The sequence below is a fragment of the Rhipicephalus microplus genome, chromosome 8, assembly GCF_043290135.1.
Source record: "Rhipicephalus microplus isolate Deutch F79 chromosome 8, USDA_Rmic, whole genome shotgun sequence".
Lineage (NCBI taxonomy): Eukaryota > Metazoa > Arthropoda > Arachnida > Ixodida > Ixodidae > Rhipicephalus > Rhipicephalus microplus.
Window position 1 is genome coordinate 107061603 of NC_134707.1, and position 18048 is coordinate 107079650.

Here is an 18048-nt window from a genome sequence, read left to right on the forward strand (position 1 = left end):
GATGATAATATTCGAGCCCGGGTGGACGCGCAGCATGAAGCTACCACCGTCGAAGTGTCGGTGGCAAGCGTCTATCACAGCGGTGGAAAGTTCATAGCCGAGTATGTCTTTTACGGCGAGGCCTTTGTGAGGCCTAAGGATGATCTTTATGTCGTCCTTTGGCAGGGGCGGGAGCGGACGGCGACTTCTCGTACGACGTCGGCGCTTCACCTGACTTCCCTGCTTCGGTGGGCTGCTTGACGAGGCGTTGCACTCCACAGCTTCTGACGCGTTTTTCTGGTTTTTCTTCTGGTTCTTCTTTTGCCGGCGTGTCAAAACCGTGTGCCAGCCATCCTCCGTCCATGCGGCACCATCGTGGCGTTCCCCTGCAGACACATTGTCGACTTCTTCGGACGAACCCTGCGGTAGCCAGGTCTGAACGTCCATTTGAGTGGTTTCTGTAGCAGACTCCTCATCTGTGTGAACCAGTGGCTGCTCCTGAGGAGACCTCGGTGTTTCCTGAAGAGCGTCCATCCGCCGACGCTTGAGACGCGACCACGACGCAGACGCCGCTGTGCGGCGGTGCGTCTGGCCGGGCGCGACGGTCGCTGCCTCGAAGTTTTCAGCTTGCAGAAAACCGAAAAACAGCCACTCACCGCTGAAATTCGACGTTCACTGTTCGCTGTACTTTCACGAATCCGATGCACTTCAAACAACCAGAAATCGCCGAAAAACCATAGAAAATCTGCGGAGCCGATGCGACGCGCGTCCGCACACCGTGGCCCCCTAGCGGCCGATCTATCAGAGTGGAGGACTTCGGAAGACAAAGCAAGCGAGGCCAAACTGACAATGTTTTCATCACGTTTCAAAATTTTGTATGCTTGTAGGATTTACCGCGTGGTCCTAGTTTTGTTTCTGGCAAAGACACGTGTGTGAATGAAAAAAAAAGCAAGCATCCACAATCCCGACAATGTTTTCCCAATTGTCCGCATATAGCCCTATCTAGATTGTGCCGGTGTATTCTTGTGGCAAAATAGCGGCATACAATGGGCTATGCGTTCTTTGCGTGGGACGAACCAGTCTTTATGCTTAGTGGTGCCCACTTTTCGGGCGCCTCCCTTGCCGTCGTGTGAACATGTGTTATTCTTTGAAATCTGGCACAAGGTATGGTGCACCATGCACTAAAATTTGTTCGCACATGGCGCAACAACAAAGAGCTATCGCAATTCATCGCTCCCTTGACAGCATTCTGTTTTCTCGATTCCTTCCTGTCTAACTTTTCAGGCAATGCTGCGCCACGGTAGACACTTGCCGTCTCAGGGCAGGAATGGACTCTGGGTCTCATGGCGGCGATCTTGAAGGTCACCTTGGTGGCGTCGAACTCGGTGGATACCCGGTTTCCCCGTATGGTCTCTTTGGGCTGCGCATCCGAAGACCCCTTCCCGTTCCCCCTCGATTCGCTAACGCTGACATGCAGCTGAGTGTTGGCGCTGGTATGGCATGAACGCAATACATAGTGTGAAACGCTGATGGTATTTCGGGATGAAGAGAAGCGTCATTCTTCAGCAATGAAATCTATTGAACACTGAGGACGTCTGCTGTCTGTGTGCCGACATTTACCAAGATCGACGTCGTCGACTCTCAGGGCTGTCTTAAGGAGTCTGAATGATCGTCGTTTTACTAGGAAATGGTCTTGAGTGCATGGCCGCGTAGTACATAAGCACAGAAAGCAGCACGAGCCGTTCTACAATTCTCTAAGCCCCCGCCCCCCCCCCCCCCCTCTGAGCAACGGCCTGTAATACTCTGCACTGTGGGGTGTGCAATGTGCACCTTCTCTTTTTCTCTTTTAGTCCCTTCTCACCACGTGTGTGGGCAGCAAACTGGACGTTGTCTAGCTAACCGCCCTACTTTTACTGTATTCTTTCTCTTCCTCTCAGTGCATCGTCAATAAGTAAACCATTGAATGCACAGAAAGAGGGTGGATAATATGAGATCCTTGCGCATTGATCTGCGTTGCAACAAGGAATAGTCCTTCAGCACCGAAAGTTCTACACGCTAGTGAGCCAGATATGGCCTTCTTGCTTCAACACTTATAAAAGCCTTTAACAGCCCCCCCCCCCCCCAAAATGCAACTTCATGGCTGCCCTTTTAATGCTTGGGCACGCACTTAGGCACTTGTAGCAAAGAACATTGACAATACTTTCTGATTTATATGCCGAAACCTCAGTTATAAGACACGCCATACTGGAGCGCAACAAAAAATTTGGACCCCTGCACTTGATTAACGACGTGCACTTCAACTTCAGCTCACAGGCGGCTGGCGTGATCGTCTCTATAGAGCATTTGACAGCCATGGTATGGGTTAAACCTGTGATCTTCCAGTCAACAGCCACGCATCGCAACCCAGATACGTTCGTGGCAGCTATATAGTAAATGGTCTTGAATTATAGTGACCAGTTTATTCGTATCACGGGAATGTAAAATACTCATTTTTATTAAAATTTGTTGCATGCCGCTTCTACTGAAGTGCGACCATACCATGTGAAATTTTGCTGCATGAGGCAGAAGTTTTCAAAAAAAAAGCGTCAAATTCGCTTATCTGTAACGGTGGCTTCTTGGTCATTTAAAGCATGCGTTGTCAGAGTGGGTTTTGTGGAGCACAGGGGGCTCCGTGAAGGACATCATTGGGTTCGGCGAGCGATCAAAGCGAACGCAACCAGCTCCCGTTCTACACATTTGACAACTATTTATATATATAGACAAATTGAACGCTACATCCGTCCCAGACTCACGTGCAAGCAGCTATTAAGTGTGAATACACTTTATAAGCGACCAGAAACCATCCACCGCCGTCGGCGGCGTCCGCAGTCTTCTCTCTATCTTTAAAAGAAAGAGGACTTGGCGGGCCGCAGCGCGACGCTCTACCGAATAAGCCACGGACGCGACGCTGATATCGGTGTCAGTAACGTGCCTTATACCCCCTCCCCCTTCGCTCGCTCCTCCGCTCTCCTCGCTCGCTGCAGCTGCGCGTGCACCCCTCTCTCTCGCGCGCCCGCCTTCTCTCTCAGTCTCCCGTCGAGAGCGGGTCGTGCGATGGATGTCCCGGAGGCAACGCTACCATCAACAACGAATGCAGTACCACCGAATGCCAGCACTGCACCCGTCGTTGGAGGTGACGGTACCGCGGTGGTTTCGCCTACGTTGGAAGACAAGGCGGCGCTGCGAAGGGCTCGTGAGACCGAACGTAAGCGGGCGAAGCGTGCAGCGGATGCCGAACTGCGTGCTCGCGAGGCCGAGTGCAAGCGGGCGAAGCGTGCAGCGGATGCCGAACTGCGTGCTCGCGAGGCCGAGGACAAGCGGGCGAAGCGTGCAGCGGATGGTGAATGAACTGCGCGCTCGCGAGGCCGAGATGAGGCGTCAGCATCGAGCCGCGAACGCGGCCCAAGAACCGGAACGACAACGCAAGCGTCAGGCGGAGAAGGGCGATGAAGGCCGGCGTCAAGACGCCGCTCGCAATCGTCAACGGCGAGTGGACGTTCCCGAAGCCGTTCGAGCCAGTGAACGTGCCGCGCGGGAGAGGGTGCGAGCCCTGGACTTTGCTCGTCCGGACGCGTCGTGAAGTGTAAATAAATAATACTTCGTATATAATGTATCTGTGTACAAGTGCTTCATGACAAACAACACTTAAATTCATTAAATACACCTTAATCATCATCATCAATAATAAAACTCCCAAGCATTTCCTCGAGGGTGAACATGGTTAAGTGCGAATGCATGGGGTGATGCTATGAGGGAGAGTAAAGTTAAAATCCTTTGGCATTCGCCAGTGAGTTAACGTAAACTCCCCCGTGTGATCAAATTGCGATTCCCAGGAACCATTACACTATAAAGGCATCATAGTGTGATTAATAAATGTAATAGGGCGAATTATTAAATACCCCTCATAGCATCACCCCGTGCATTCGCACTTAACCATGTTCACCCTCGAGGAAATACTTGGGAGTTTTTAATTCGTCGTCTAGTGCACGTCAAGATAGTTTGACGATTTGTGCACGCGTATTGTGGCAGAATGCGCAAATCATGGGTAATTCATGATCGTCACCACTTTAAATGCACCTTTAAACTGTGCCATGTGATTACGTCACCGACCCCGTGGCACAGTTTTTATCCATGTCGATGTGTCACTGTAATATGCTGGTTCAGTGATTACAACGCGCACCGAGCGTCTTGATGTGCATCAGACACAGCGACGTCGCTTCGTACCCCGGCTGTGGGCCGCACGGGCACTTAGGCTTAGCTTTACCACCGGTGTATCGGTTGACGCACGTTTCTCTCTGAGACTTACACATGCACAAAGAAAAACTTGGTAAGTAACGAACACTCCCATACTTATGCGGCCGAATTAGAGAGCAAGTGAATTTATAGAGGGCTTCCCCCTCTTACTAAATGCATTGGGACACTAACTAGTTGCTTTTGAAAGTTCGCATGTTTCGGTTTTGGTTGTATGCGTGTGTAGCTTGAAACTGTGTCATAAGCTTTCATTTTTTATTTTTTATCGCAACTGGCGGTCTTATGGGTTATATTTCTCATATTTATTAATGGCAGAGCCATAATTTTTGTTACCATTAGAATTCACGAAGCTTCGACAACTACTCATGAGTCGTCATTGCAGCTGCTATAGAGGTAACGCGCTATCCCGCAAAGTACACAGAAAAAACAGAGAAAATGACAAAAGAGTAAGTACTCATTAAATGCAAGCAGCCCTCTTACGTTGTAGCTGCGCCATCTCTTGTCACGCAAAGCTACACTAGGTTGCGTCAGCTGAAAAAGAAATAAAAAACAAAGAAATAAAGCGATGATGTGTCATCTCAACATTTCGGTCGTGTGAGAAAACTGCAAGACGCGGGAGAATGCATCCATTGAGCCCATAGTATTAGAAAGAATTACAATTTTCTTTCACGAACATCGCATTGCGACACTTTCTTTATCCTCTCATTACATAAAGTGTTACATTACCAACATTCTCCTATGCGACTTTGCCCCGCCTAGCTGGCCTAGTCGCTAAGGGACTCGGCTGCTGACCGCAGGTCACGGGATCAAATTCCGGCTGCGGCGGCTGCATTTCAGATGGAGGCAGAAATGCTGTAGGCCCATGTGCTCGGATTTGGGTGCACGTTAAAACCCCAGGTGGTCGAAATTTCCGGAGCCCTCCACTATGGCGTCTGTCATATTCACATCGCGGTTTGGGGACGATAAACCCCACAAATCAATCAGTTCCATGCGACTTCAAACCAAAAAGCACGCACATCTAAGTTCCGGCATCCGTGATAAAATGCCACGCGCAGTCAAAATCGCCACGTAAACGCAGATGAAGATTCTTTTCGGGACCTTTTTGCAACGTATTGAAGCGAAAATTTCCGAGGCACGCGGTACTTCAAGCTTCTGCAAGTAATCTTGTGCCAGGCAAAACATGTGTGACCCACGTTATCGTGCACCTGATCTTCTCAAGCACTCGTTGCGTTTTCGACAAGCTTGTCCATTTGATTCCACCAAACTATCGCCATCTCATAACGCAAGTGCCGAAAGACATGCGCAACAGAGAAAATGGAAAATTGGCATGAACCTTTCATACGTTTAAGTGAAATCACCCAATTCCTAGCTACGGTGTATTTTTATCCTACATCATCATCACCATCATCATCATCAGCCTGACTACGTCCACTGCAGGACAAAAGCCTCTCCCATGTTCCGCCAGTTAACCCGGTCCTGTGCTTGTTGCTGCCAATTCATACCCGCAAACTTCTTAATCTCATCCGGCCACCTAACCTTCTGTCTCCCCCTAACCCGCTTTCCTTCTCTGGGAATCCAGTTAGTTACCCTTGTTGACCAGCGGTTATCCTGTCTACGCGCTACATGCCCGGCCCATGTCCATTTCGTCTTCTTTATTTCAACTATGATATCCTTAACCCCCGATTGTCCCCTAATCCACTCTGCTCTCTTCTTGTCTCTTAAGGTTACACCTACCATTTTTCGTTCCATTGCTCGCTGCGTCGTCCTCAATTTAAGCTGAACCCCCTTTGTAAGTCTCCAGGTTTCTGCTCCGTAGCTAAGTACCGGCAAGATACAGCTGTTATATACCTTCCTCTTGAGGGATAGTGGCAATCTACCTGTCATAATTTAAGAGTGCTTGCCGAATGTACTCCCCCCATTCTTATTCTTCTAGTTACTTCAATCTCGTGGTTAGGCTCTGCGGTTATTACCTGCCCTAAGTAGACATAGTCTTTTACAACTTCAAGTGCACTATTACCTATCTCGAAGCGCTGCTCCTTACCGAGGTTGTTGTACATTACTTTCGTTTTCTGCAGATTAATTTTAAGACCCACCTTTCTGCTCTCCTTGTCTAACTCCGTAATCATGAGTTGCAATTCGTCCCCTGAGTTACTCAGCAATACAATGTCATCGGCGAAACGCAGCGCAGGTGCGCTTCGCCGATGACATTGTGTTGCTGAGTAACTCAGGGGACGAATTGCCCCTCCTTTATCCTACATACCGCAAGTCTAACGACGCAGTCCATCAAGGGAGAAAAAAAAGTGCAGGTTCTCACCTAGCGCACGTGATCTGCAGCAGAATACACCATATGGCTGTGCTGAAAAGCGCTACCGTAACACAAAACATCGCTCAATGCCGTAAATTCTTGAAATGAGTAAGCCAAAAAGAGATGCCGCCGACACACGCATCAAAGCGGCCCTGCTTCACCAAGTGCCACAACTGGTTTGTCTATGACGTCCCATCACCGGTGTCGCTTGATGTCAGATTATTGTTCCACGAATTTCCAACTTATCGTGTAAAAAATTACTTTGCATGATAGGGAAAGAAATATAAAAAACGAACAATCGTTACATTTATGTTACGCAACTCTCTTTTCTTTTTTTTCTGGTGCTGCTTGCCCCACCTGAGCGCTTATAATGACTTGGGTTCTCCGGTTTGGCCTCCAAGATGGCGGGCGCACGGCGTGTTTCTTTCTGGTCATCCCGATCATCGCGCTCCCCAGTGAAAGCAACAAGATTTACCTCGCGCGCCCGCCTACCACGAGAGGGCGCATTCACTGTAGAAGGCAAGGAAAAGGGGACAAAGCTGACATAAACAAGGAAAGCGGGACAAAGCTGACATAAACAACTACCGTCCTACAACAGTGACATCAGTAGTCTACAGGCTGGCGATGCAGATTATAAAGGAAAGACTGCAGGCATGGATAGAGGATGAGGGGGTGCGGGGGGAACTGCAGAATGGGTTTCGGAAACACAAGAGGTTGGAAGACAATCTGTTCTCACTGACGCAGTGCATCGAAATAGCAGAAAAGGAGCACAGGCCCCTGTGGCTAGCATTTTTGGATATAAAGGAAGCGTACGATAGCGTGGTTCAAGAGGAATTGTGGGGAATACTAGACACACTAGGTGTGGAAGGTGTTGTCACTAACCTTTTAAAGGATAGCTATAAAGGTAACAAGGTAATTATAAAGTGGTAAAAACAGGTATCCGAGCCTGCAGAGGTAAAACGAGGATTAGGCAGGGCTGTCCCCTGTCACCTTTATTATTCATGATGTATCTACAAGGATTAGAGGCCGAATTAGAGGGAAGTGGACTGGGCTTCAACCTATCTTTCGTCAAACAAGGAAAACTCATTGAACAGGCACTATCAGCATTGATGTACGCAGATGATATAGTGCTAATGGCCGACAACAAGGAAGATTTGCAGAGATTGGTGAACATCTGCGGTAATGAGAGAGATAAGTTAGATTTCAGATTCAGTAAGAAAAAATCAGCAGTCATGATTTTTAATGACAATGAAGCTAGGGAGCTTAGAATACAGGAGGGCACGCTAGAGATGACAGATAAATTCAAATATCTGGGCGTATGGATAAGCAATGGGGCCAAGAACCTAAGGGAACACGAAATAAACGTGACGACTAAAGGTAACAGGAACGCAGCGGTAATGAAAAACAGGGCACTGTGGAATTACAATAGGTATGATGTTGTGAAAGGAATATGGAGAGGGGTCATGGTTTCTGGTCTGACGTTCGGCAATGCAGTCTTGTGCATGCGATCAGAAGTTCAAGCAAGATTAGAAATTAAGCAACGTGGCATACGTAGGCTTGCCTTAGAAGCTCACGGGAAAACACCAAATCAGGGAGTACAAGGTGATATGGGAAGGCCATCATTTGAGGGCAGGGAAGCTAGCAGCAAGATAAAATTTGAGAAGCGATTGAGAGAAATGGTGAAGGAGCGTTGGGCTAGGAAGGTATTCAGCTACTTGTACATGAAGAATGTCGATACAAAATGGAGGAAGCGAACCAGAAAATTGACTGGTAAATACTTAGAAAACAGCAGGGGGCCAAACCAAAAAGAATTATCGGTTAATAAGAAGGTGAAGGAAGCTGAGACCAATATCTGGAGAATTGGCATGATTAAGAAGTCTGCACTAGAGATCTATCGAACTTTAATGTAGGAAATTGCCAAGGAAAGGATCTATGATAATACTCGGGGTAGTTCTCTACTGTTTGAGACCAGGACGAGAGTACTGCGAACCAAGACATATCGGGCCAGATACGAAGGAGTAGACACGGTATGCAGTGCGTGTGGAGAGGAAGAAGAAACTGCCGAACACTTGATAATGTTTTGTAAGGGGCTTCGCCCTATATTTCAGGATCATGGCTTAGAGTTTTTCAAAGCTCTGGGGTTTGAGGACAAGGAGGGCAAAATAGACTTTAAGCGAGTAGAATTAACTAGAAGGAGGCTATCTGATTGGTGGCTAAAGTCAAGGCACGAGTGAAAATTAAACCCTTTACTGCAAAGTACGAATCCTCAACCTCACTATTTAAAGGAAAAAAAATAAATGTAGTTTTTGGTTCATTAATTATTAAGGCTTGGTGGCGCTAGCCACCGCCTGATCTAAAGAGTACAGCCATATTCATCCATCCATCCATCCATCCATCCATCCATCCATCCATCCATCCAAATGTTTACTTTTTTTCTTTTACTGCATTTATCTTGGACCAATTTACGAAGAAAAGCATGACATTTGCTGAATTTCCTTATGGAGATTATTGTAAAGAAATCTCAACTCATCTGTGCGAGTATTACTTATTTTTTCTCATTAGGGTCCATTTTACTGGGTGCTAAATACCCCGATTTTACTGGGTGCGAAATGTATACCTCGATAGAAGCTGAAATGCCTCGTATAGAGGCCTTCTAGCTTTCCCAATTTCCGGAGTGGTGTATGTGTGAAAACTGCGCTAATTATTGTTGTTGAGTCCTATTGCCCTTCTGTTGTGACCCATCAATTTACTATTTTATCGCGTAGGGATATTTATGAGGCGGTCAGCCAAAGCACGGTTACGCTCTAAATAGCTGTATGCCCTGGTCATGCCACTGAAGTAAGTAAAGTGATGTGACACCCCTCTGGAATTTTTATGGTATATAAATAATTGGATAGATCTGTGACTGTATAAGTAAGTATTTTGCAGGAATATTGTAGAATTATTTAATTAGTCAACCTACATTTACTTCCTCAGAATGCCTAAGCCGCCAATGTATTTTTATCGCCTATTGCAACATGAATACGTGTTGGTGGTTGTAACGTCGTGTTGTTGTTTTTTTCGCACAACGTGCAGGTTTCATTTGGGAATTCCGAAGAGCCACCTCAGGACACTTCCCGAAGGACGAATCTGTTTGACGCGAACATTTATTAACAATAGCTTGAGAACACTTAACCCAAATATAACGAGTCTTAACTCTCTGATACTGTTACCAAGAAATACAGAAGCTGTATATTAGTTCTTAAACAAAAAGTCTTAAGCACGCAGTTCCTATACACAGAGTGTGTCGCGGAACGTCAGAGGAGTGGCATCTCACCCACGTTGTTGCGTAGGCGCTTGGGCGCGAAGCACGGGGTCGATGCAGTTGTCGTAGTAGTTGGCATCGGCATTGGACAGCTACACGAACCGTAGGAGAAGTAGCCTTCCTAGGCTGCTGGTGGATGCTGCGCCACCTGACGCTGCACAAGCTGGTGTTACACTAGCCGACGCTGCATTTTGCGCACTGGCCTTGAGGTAGAGTCTTGGTTTGACAGCCTCGCCTGAGCTCGAGCCCGAAGATAGATAGCTCAGACCTGTACACGGGCACGGGAACGTCAGCGCATCCTCGTAGTCCTGGAGCCCCTCAGGTAACAGGAAGATGGAGTTATCAGCCTTGGATCGGGTCCGAAACTCGACCGCCCTGATGCGTGGCTCGTCTTCCTCTGGCCACAACTGCGACTCTTTTCTTTTTCCCTGTCTCACACGTGCTTCGAATAAAGCTGCGTCTGCGTCGAATGGGCATTTCAGTCGTTCCCTGTTATACATTACCATCCGTGCCAGCTTCTTCCTTGCCGATTTAGACCTTGGTTCATGGCGCGCACTTCAAATTCCGCTCGCCACGTTTCAAGTTCCACGCACTCCATCACAGAGCCCACCCCCCTTCCCCCTTTTCATACAGGTTTTTTTTTTTGAAATAAAAAAAACTGCTGTTAAGGGCGCGTATGGCACCACATCACCGATTCACTGCATACATATGACCACCTCATAGTTGACTAAACATCGTCTTAATGTCCACTTTTGCAAACATAAATTGCACATGCAGGACAAAATACAGAAACACCATCCCATCTTACAAGCCCCCAGACTAAAACAATTAGCCTGTTTAGCACACTACCAGTTTTTTTAATATATACACTGCCATGTGGAAAAAACTATACACCATGTCATTCTTCAGTGTGTATGCAACTTCATATCTTAACTATCTACAAGAAGTTCCCATCCGTGGTCCACAATCAAGATCCAAAAAGAAGTCATTGGTTATTTCGGCTCGACGCTCAAGTTAGAGCGTCCTACACAAAACGCGGAACTGCCCTCATCACTAGGCTGAAGGCAAGAACGGGGTGGCCTTGAAATAATTTTTGACAGTAAGCTCACCTGTACCGACAACTGTGGACCATCAGAGGCTCAACCACCCAATTGCTAGCGTCAATGTAGTAATGTCTGCTTTCTCGTTGTAGGCGTTGTTTCCAAGCGCGCGAGTGTCACAGCGCCCTAAAGACGGCATGAATGCCTTGTTGGACTGGCACGTGTTCTGGCCCCCAGAGATGTCATGACAACCGCTATGTAGACTGTTCTCTCCCGGTTGTTTTTATATCTGTTGCCCGTTTTAATTGCGAAGCATTTCTTTGCGCACTGCAAGCACATTTGGCATCTATCTATCTATCTATCTATCTATCTATCTATCTATCTATCTATCTATCTATCTATCTATCTATCTGTCTATCTATCTATCTATCTATCTATCTATCTATCTAGCTGCCTACTTTTCTGGCCGTTTCGACAATGGTGTCATTTCCAAAATTGGTATGGCATAACATGACTATATTACGAGCATAAGTGTCTAGTCATAACGTGAAAATTATGACATGGTTGTCATGAATGTCATGATTTACATTTCATGGTTTTGCTGGTCTTGTGGTGGTTCCGTTCACATGACATGTTGCGAAACTGGTTTGCTATATTATGATAGCATGGCGAACACAACCAACCGATCCTAACAGGAAAATTGTGACATTTGTGTGATGTAAAAACATGATTTCATGCCACACTCATGATGCACTCGTGGCCGTTTCTCTAGCTCCTCTTATACCAAATTTGGTATTGCAGGACGTGAATGAATGTCGAAAGTATGAAACTGATGCAAACATGATAATCATGAGATGCGTGTCATCTAACACATGACTACTTGCCATGGCCATGATGCACTCGCGGCCGTTTCTCTAGCTCCACCTATCCAAACTCGGTATTACAGGACGTGAATGGATGACGAAGGTATACGCCTGATGCAAACATTATAATCATGAGATGCATGTCATGTAACAACATAACTACACGCCACGGTCATGATGCACTCGCGGTCGTTTCGCTAGCTTCACTTATACCAATTTTGTTATTGCAGGACGTGAATAGATGATGAAGGTATTTCACTGGTGCTAACATGATAATCATGACATGCGTGTCATGTATTAACATGACAACATACTATGCTCTTGGTGCGCTCGCTGTCGTTTCGCAAGCTTCACATGTATCAAATTCGGTATTGCATGACGCGAATGGACGACATAGGTGAATTACATGTCCAAACGCGATAATCCTGACATGCGTTTCATGTAACAACATGACTACATGCCACACTCATTATGCACTAGCGTGCGTTTTGCTAGCTTCACATATGTCAAATTTGGTAGTACGTCACGTGAATGGATTTCGAAGGTATGTGAATGATGCAAACATGATAATCATGAGATGCGTGTTATGTAAGGACATGACTGCATGCCACACGCAAGGCACCATTACACTTCGACGTGACCCGGCACGCGTGCGCGCCAGCGTTCGTTTCATCGCGTCTCGCCGGCGATGCCACGCCAGGCGCCGATCTGTCTGCCTTATACTCGCAGGGCCGTGCCCCGCTGTGTTGCTTTGGTGCATGCGCGTTTGAGCACGCCCGGTGTCCATCCGTCACAAAGAGAGACAGGCACAATGCTGTCTGGGTAACGTCGTCGGCGTGAAAGGCAGCATGTCAAGTTTCGCGCCGGTTGCCATGGGCGCTGCATGCACCGGTCGCACCTGGCATCAGTGCCCGCGTTTTGCTAGCGGTGCATCGCTGCACGCAGCGCGCGCGCACACAATGTTACGTTAGCGTATATTGAGCCCTTTCATAATGCGCTCGCCACCATTTCGCTAGCTTCACATATACAAAATTTGGTATTACGGGACGTGAATGGATGACGAAGGTATATGACGGGTGCAAACATGATAATCTTCACACGTGTGTCATGTAAGAACATGACAACATACCACGTTCATGATGCGCTCGCGGCCGTTTAGCTAGCTCCACATGTAGCAAATTTGGTATCACGTGACTTTAATCGACGACGAAGGTAAATGACAAGTCCAGACATGATAATTACGACATAGAAGTCATGTAATGCATAATTTAGCTTCGCCTCATAACGTTGTGCTGATTTTAAAGTGACATATCAACCTTCCTCATACGTGCTTCGCATACCATAAATCCACCAAGTAAGTGGGATCTGCCAATTTTTTCCATCTTTTGAACTCCATCACCCCTATCCCCAGGTACTGGTCGTTCCAGACTGGTTCAAATTCCTGCCTTTTCTTTGCCTCCTGTTTTTCTTCTTCTCTTCTTGTACCAAGTGTAGGTAGATCAAACTAACCGAAATGATAGTCGCCAAGAAATGTGGAGGCAGCCTTTAAACTGTGCACAACCTGAACTAAGGTATAGCGATATAATCAGCAATAGCTTTCGTAACACGCATTGTAAGGCACATGTTGCAAGTGATATAACCAAGCTCAGCAAGCATACTAGAAAACTTAGAAGTCGGTGCTTCGAGGTTTCACAACGAAATCGAGTACGACATCTAAAATACCTAAATAATGTTCATTTGTGTGCCAGTCCAACGTACTTAACAGTTCGCCTGCATCAGAAAAGAAAGACGCAAAGTGAAAGAAGCAAGAGTGTGTTAACAAAAATTGTTTAACGATTCAGAGTACTTCGTACTCAACTACAGGAGGGCAGTGAGCCGTCCCACAATATTTGGTTTAGGAGAATTTGATTTCCAGATATATCTTACAGAGCTTATATATGTGCACACAGAAAGATGGACAATAATGATCATGCGTATGTACAGTGCAAGCTGTTATATACAGCGAAATTAACTCTTTTGCGTATGCAGTGATGTACAATGCAAAAATTGTACAACAAGGACAGGACATTCATGGACATCGAGATGATTAAACTTATATTAACAGTTTGGCTATATCAACAAACAAGGGGGTCATCCAAAATGTAAGGTGATGTTTTTGCATTTACCAGTGAGGACAGATTGCTCTCGTGCTCAAGAACATTATTGCACAAAAAAGACATGATTATAATGAAGAAAAGGAAAATACGCACCGAGATTTCTCAGTGGTGCAAGATCTAGCCCACCTCCTTAATAGGGGAGGAAAGGCATGGACACTTTGTTTTTGTTTTTGCAATAATGAATCACGTAGACCAGCGTCGGAGGAAAGCCTCCTCTCCCAGCACACCTAGTTCTTCAGTGAGATGCATAAGCATTACGTTTCTTAACCGATGTAGCAAAAATGTATGTAGTTCGAGGCACTCTTTCTTTCAAATGCATCACCAACAAGCCCACATAGCCAATCTTGTCGGTGTAATAGAGACAACATGGCTTTGTGAGGGTGTCCCCTCAGGTGGGCCAGTCCCCTCCGCGTCCGTAAGACGAAGGCTCCGATAGCCATTCAGAGTTCGACAAGTTATTCCTGTGGCGAAACTTCCACTACATACTTATTTGGGACATACTAGTAACCATGCGCCAAACGGTGCGTACTACTCTACATTCATGAAAGACATGGTTCAGCGTCTTGACGCGGCCGCATTGCGGACATGTGGCGGAAGGCGCCACGCCCCACGCCGCAAGGCGGTCGGCCGTTGGTCAAACCTACCATTCCTTAAGCCATTTTATATCCCACTATATATCTTCAGGACCAAGAAATGTTTCAACATATAACCTGCTTTGTCAGAAACGCAAGAAAGGTGAAACGTGCTTGCTGCCTCTGTGAATTACCGCAGCATCTGCGCAAACTAGCCATACTTTCATCAATAAAATTTTGAAATCAAGCAGCGGCAAATATTTGCTTATTGACGAAAAATCGAGATTCATTTGTCGAGGGCATCATTCCTTTATTGACCCAGTCAGATTTATTCACGCGACAATCCTACGGCCGGCATTCAAGATTATTGCGGAGGGTTCGCTGACATCTATGTGCATTTAGAGAATCTTTTCCTAAAGGGCTCCTCGCCAGTTTGCACAAACTTTTAGATCCGAAGCTCCCCTTATTCTAGCTTTGTCATGCGTCAGGCGTCAGAGAGAGAACAAGAAACGAGAAAGAAAAGAAGGAAGTATTTCCCGAACAGTATGATGGACGGCGCTGTCTCATAGAATTGCATACAAACTACAGTTGAGTGAAGATATTCTGAATGGCGCTGCACCGCTACTCTCCGATTGTCTGCTGCGAGGGCTGCACCCGGGTACGCAGAGAACTAGTGTCTCTCAATCTCCCGGATAGTCGCCCTAGGTGGCGGATTATTGGTGGGACGTGGACGTAGCAGAGTGGTGGGTGCATTCAAGACGCTTGCGCAAGGCTTCCTTGGCTCGCGTCTCGTCGGCGTTACCCGAGCGCTGTCTGCATACTCGAACGGATCGGACGCATAGACGCATGCACGGTCGGACAAACTCACGGATGGATGGATGGACGGACGCATCGCCCCACTCATGGTTACTCGCTCCATGCATATGCCGTAATTTTTTCACTGTCGTTCTTTTTTCTGCTTTTTTCTTTGTTCGCCACTTGCCTTCCCTGACGCTGCGCAGTGCTCCTCATTGGGCTGTAGACTTGAGCGCCCATTCTACAACGAACACTTCTACAATTTTGAGCCGATGAGCCCGATGCATACTATGGCCGTTCACGATCACGTCTGCGAAAAGTTGCGGCACCAAGCGCCACAAAATTGGTCAAATTTTAGCCGTTTACTGCCTAGTGTAGAAAATGCAAGCCAGTCAGAAAATGCGTGGCATCTTCAATGCTGGCTGTCAAGTATTCACGGAAAACGTAGCTTTCAGCATAATATATCTAGCGGCATCTAGTCTAAAAAAATTATGCTAGAAGCATTCGTTTGTTGCTGATGACGGAGGGCGAAAATCGTGTGTGGCTCTCACTTCTTCGTTTTTTCTCACCTGCGTGACGTGTACTTCTCATGTACCCAACTTCTCATGTACCCAACTCGGTATTACGCGACGCGAATGGACGACATAGGTAAATGAAACACCCAAAAATGATAATCATGACACGCACGTCATTTAGCAACATGACTACGTGCCACACTCATGATGCGCTTGCGTCCGTTTCGCTAGCTTCACATATGCGAAATTTTGTATTACGTGACGTCAATGGATGACGAAGGTATGTGCTTGGTGCAAACATATATAATCATGAGATGTGTGTCACGTGAGAATATGACTACATACCACAGTCAAGGCACCAGTACATCTTGAGTTGACACGGTGCGCGTGCTTGCCGGCGTTCATTTCGTCGCGTCACGCCGGCGTTGCCACGCCAGGCGCCGGTGTTGCAGGCGCGCGCTGCGTTGCTTTGACGCATGCGCGTTTCAGCGCGTCCGGCGTCCCTCCGTCACTATAAGAGGGAGACGCAGTGTTGTCTGGGTAACGCATCGGCGCGAAATGCAGCATGTCGCATTTCGCGCCGGTTGGCGTCGGGCTGCACCAACGAACGCTGGTCGCACTGGTCGCGCCTGCCGTCAGACTATAGAGCGCACACGTTTTGCTAACGTAACGTCGCTGTGCCCATGCAGCGTGCGCGCTGGTCAATGCTACCTTGGAGTATATTGAGCCCTTCAAGGTGCGCTCGCGGCCGTTTTGCCAACTCCACGTATACCAAATTTGGTGTTACGAGACGTAAATGGATGACAAAAGTATATGACTGGTGCAAACATGATAATGCTGACAAGCATGTTATTTAAGAAAATGACAACACACCACGCTCATAGCGTGCTCGCGGCCGTTTTTCTAGCTCTACATATACTAAATTTTGTATCACGTGACCTGAATAGAGGACGAAGGTAAACTACACATCTAAACATGCTAATCATGACACGGAAGTCATGTATGGCATGATTTACCTTCACCTCGTAACACTGCGCTGATTTTAGAGTGACATATCAACCTCCCTCATTCATGCTTCGCATATAATCGATTCCCACTGTACGTGGGATCTGCACGTTTTTTTATTTGTTTGTCAGTTTCACATATCAGGCAATTAAGGGTTAAGCTGCTTGCCCTTTTCTCGGGGCACGCATGAAATGATGACGTAGCAGTACACGACAGGATAGGTATAGTTGGTACCTCCCCGACGTCGCTCCTCTACGCAGACGCCTGTTCTGTGACGTCGCAATCTTTAGCACACGAAATCATAATAATTATTTCACGCAGAAAGTGTATATGCGGCAATTTGTAGCTTGTATAGAGGAACAGGACTTGGGCGAAAAAAATCACAGCACATCCACGGAGTGAATGATGATGAGTGGGGTGAACGTGCGTCAGTCTTCCCGCTCTTCTATACATCCGTTTGTTCGTACTTCTGTCCGTCCATGCATCCGTCCATGCGTCTATCCGTCCATCCACCCATCCGTCCACCCCTGCGTTCTTCTGTGTGTCCGTCCGTCTGTGCGTCCATCCATTAATTCACGCGTCCTTCCATCCATTCGTCTGCTTGTCTGTCTGTCCATCCATGCGTCCATCCGTCCATCTAGTGAACACTCCATGTACCGCCACCTGGCATCTTTTTATCGCAATAATATTCGCGCAATCGTCTCTCTTTCCACTGTGGCACATACCCGTCTATCCTGTGGCACATACCCGCTCTTTCTGAGCACCAGTGGCAACGTTTTCAGCAGTGTAAGCGTAAGCGCCCGCTATTTCACATGTATACACATGCTTCGCCTTTAGATGGTCTAATGTTATAGGGGCGAAGCTCTTTATGACGTGGCTTGGGCGTCTCCCGTTGCCGTTGTGCGTAACCGCCGGTGGCATACACCCGAGCGGGTATGTGCCACCGGCGGTTACGCACAACGACAACGGGGGACGCAAAATCCACGCCATAAGGACCTTCAACCCCATAAGATTAGACCATCTAAACGCGAACCATACGAAAATGAGAAGCTGCGGGCTGTAACGCTTATGCTGGTGGCAACGTTGACGCTGGCGCTCATCATTACAGTTAAACCTGCGGAGCCGCAAACCACGCAGTAATAAACCAGTGTTTCTTTCAGGAACATGTCAGTCAATCGTCGCTAATGGACAATAAGAGACAGGAGACTCCACGTGAACACACGG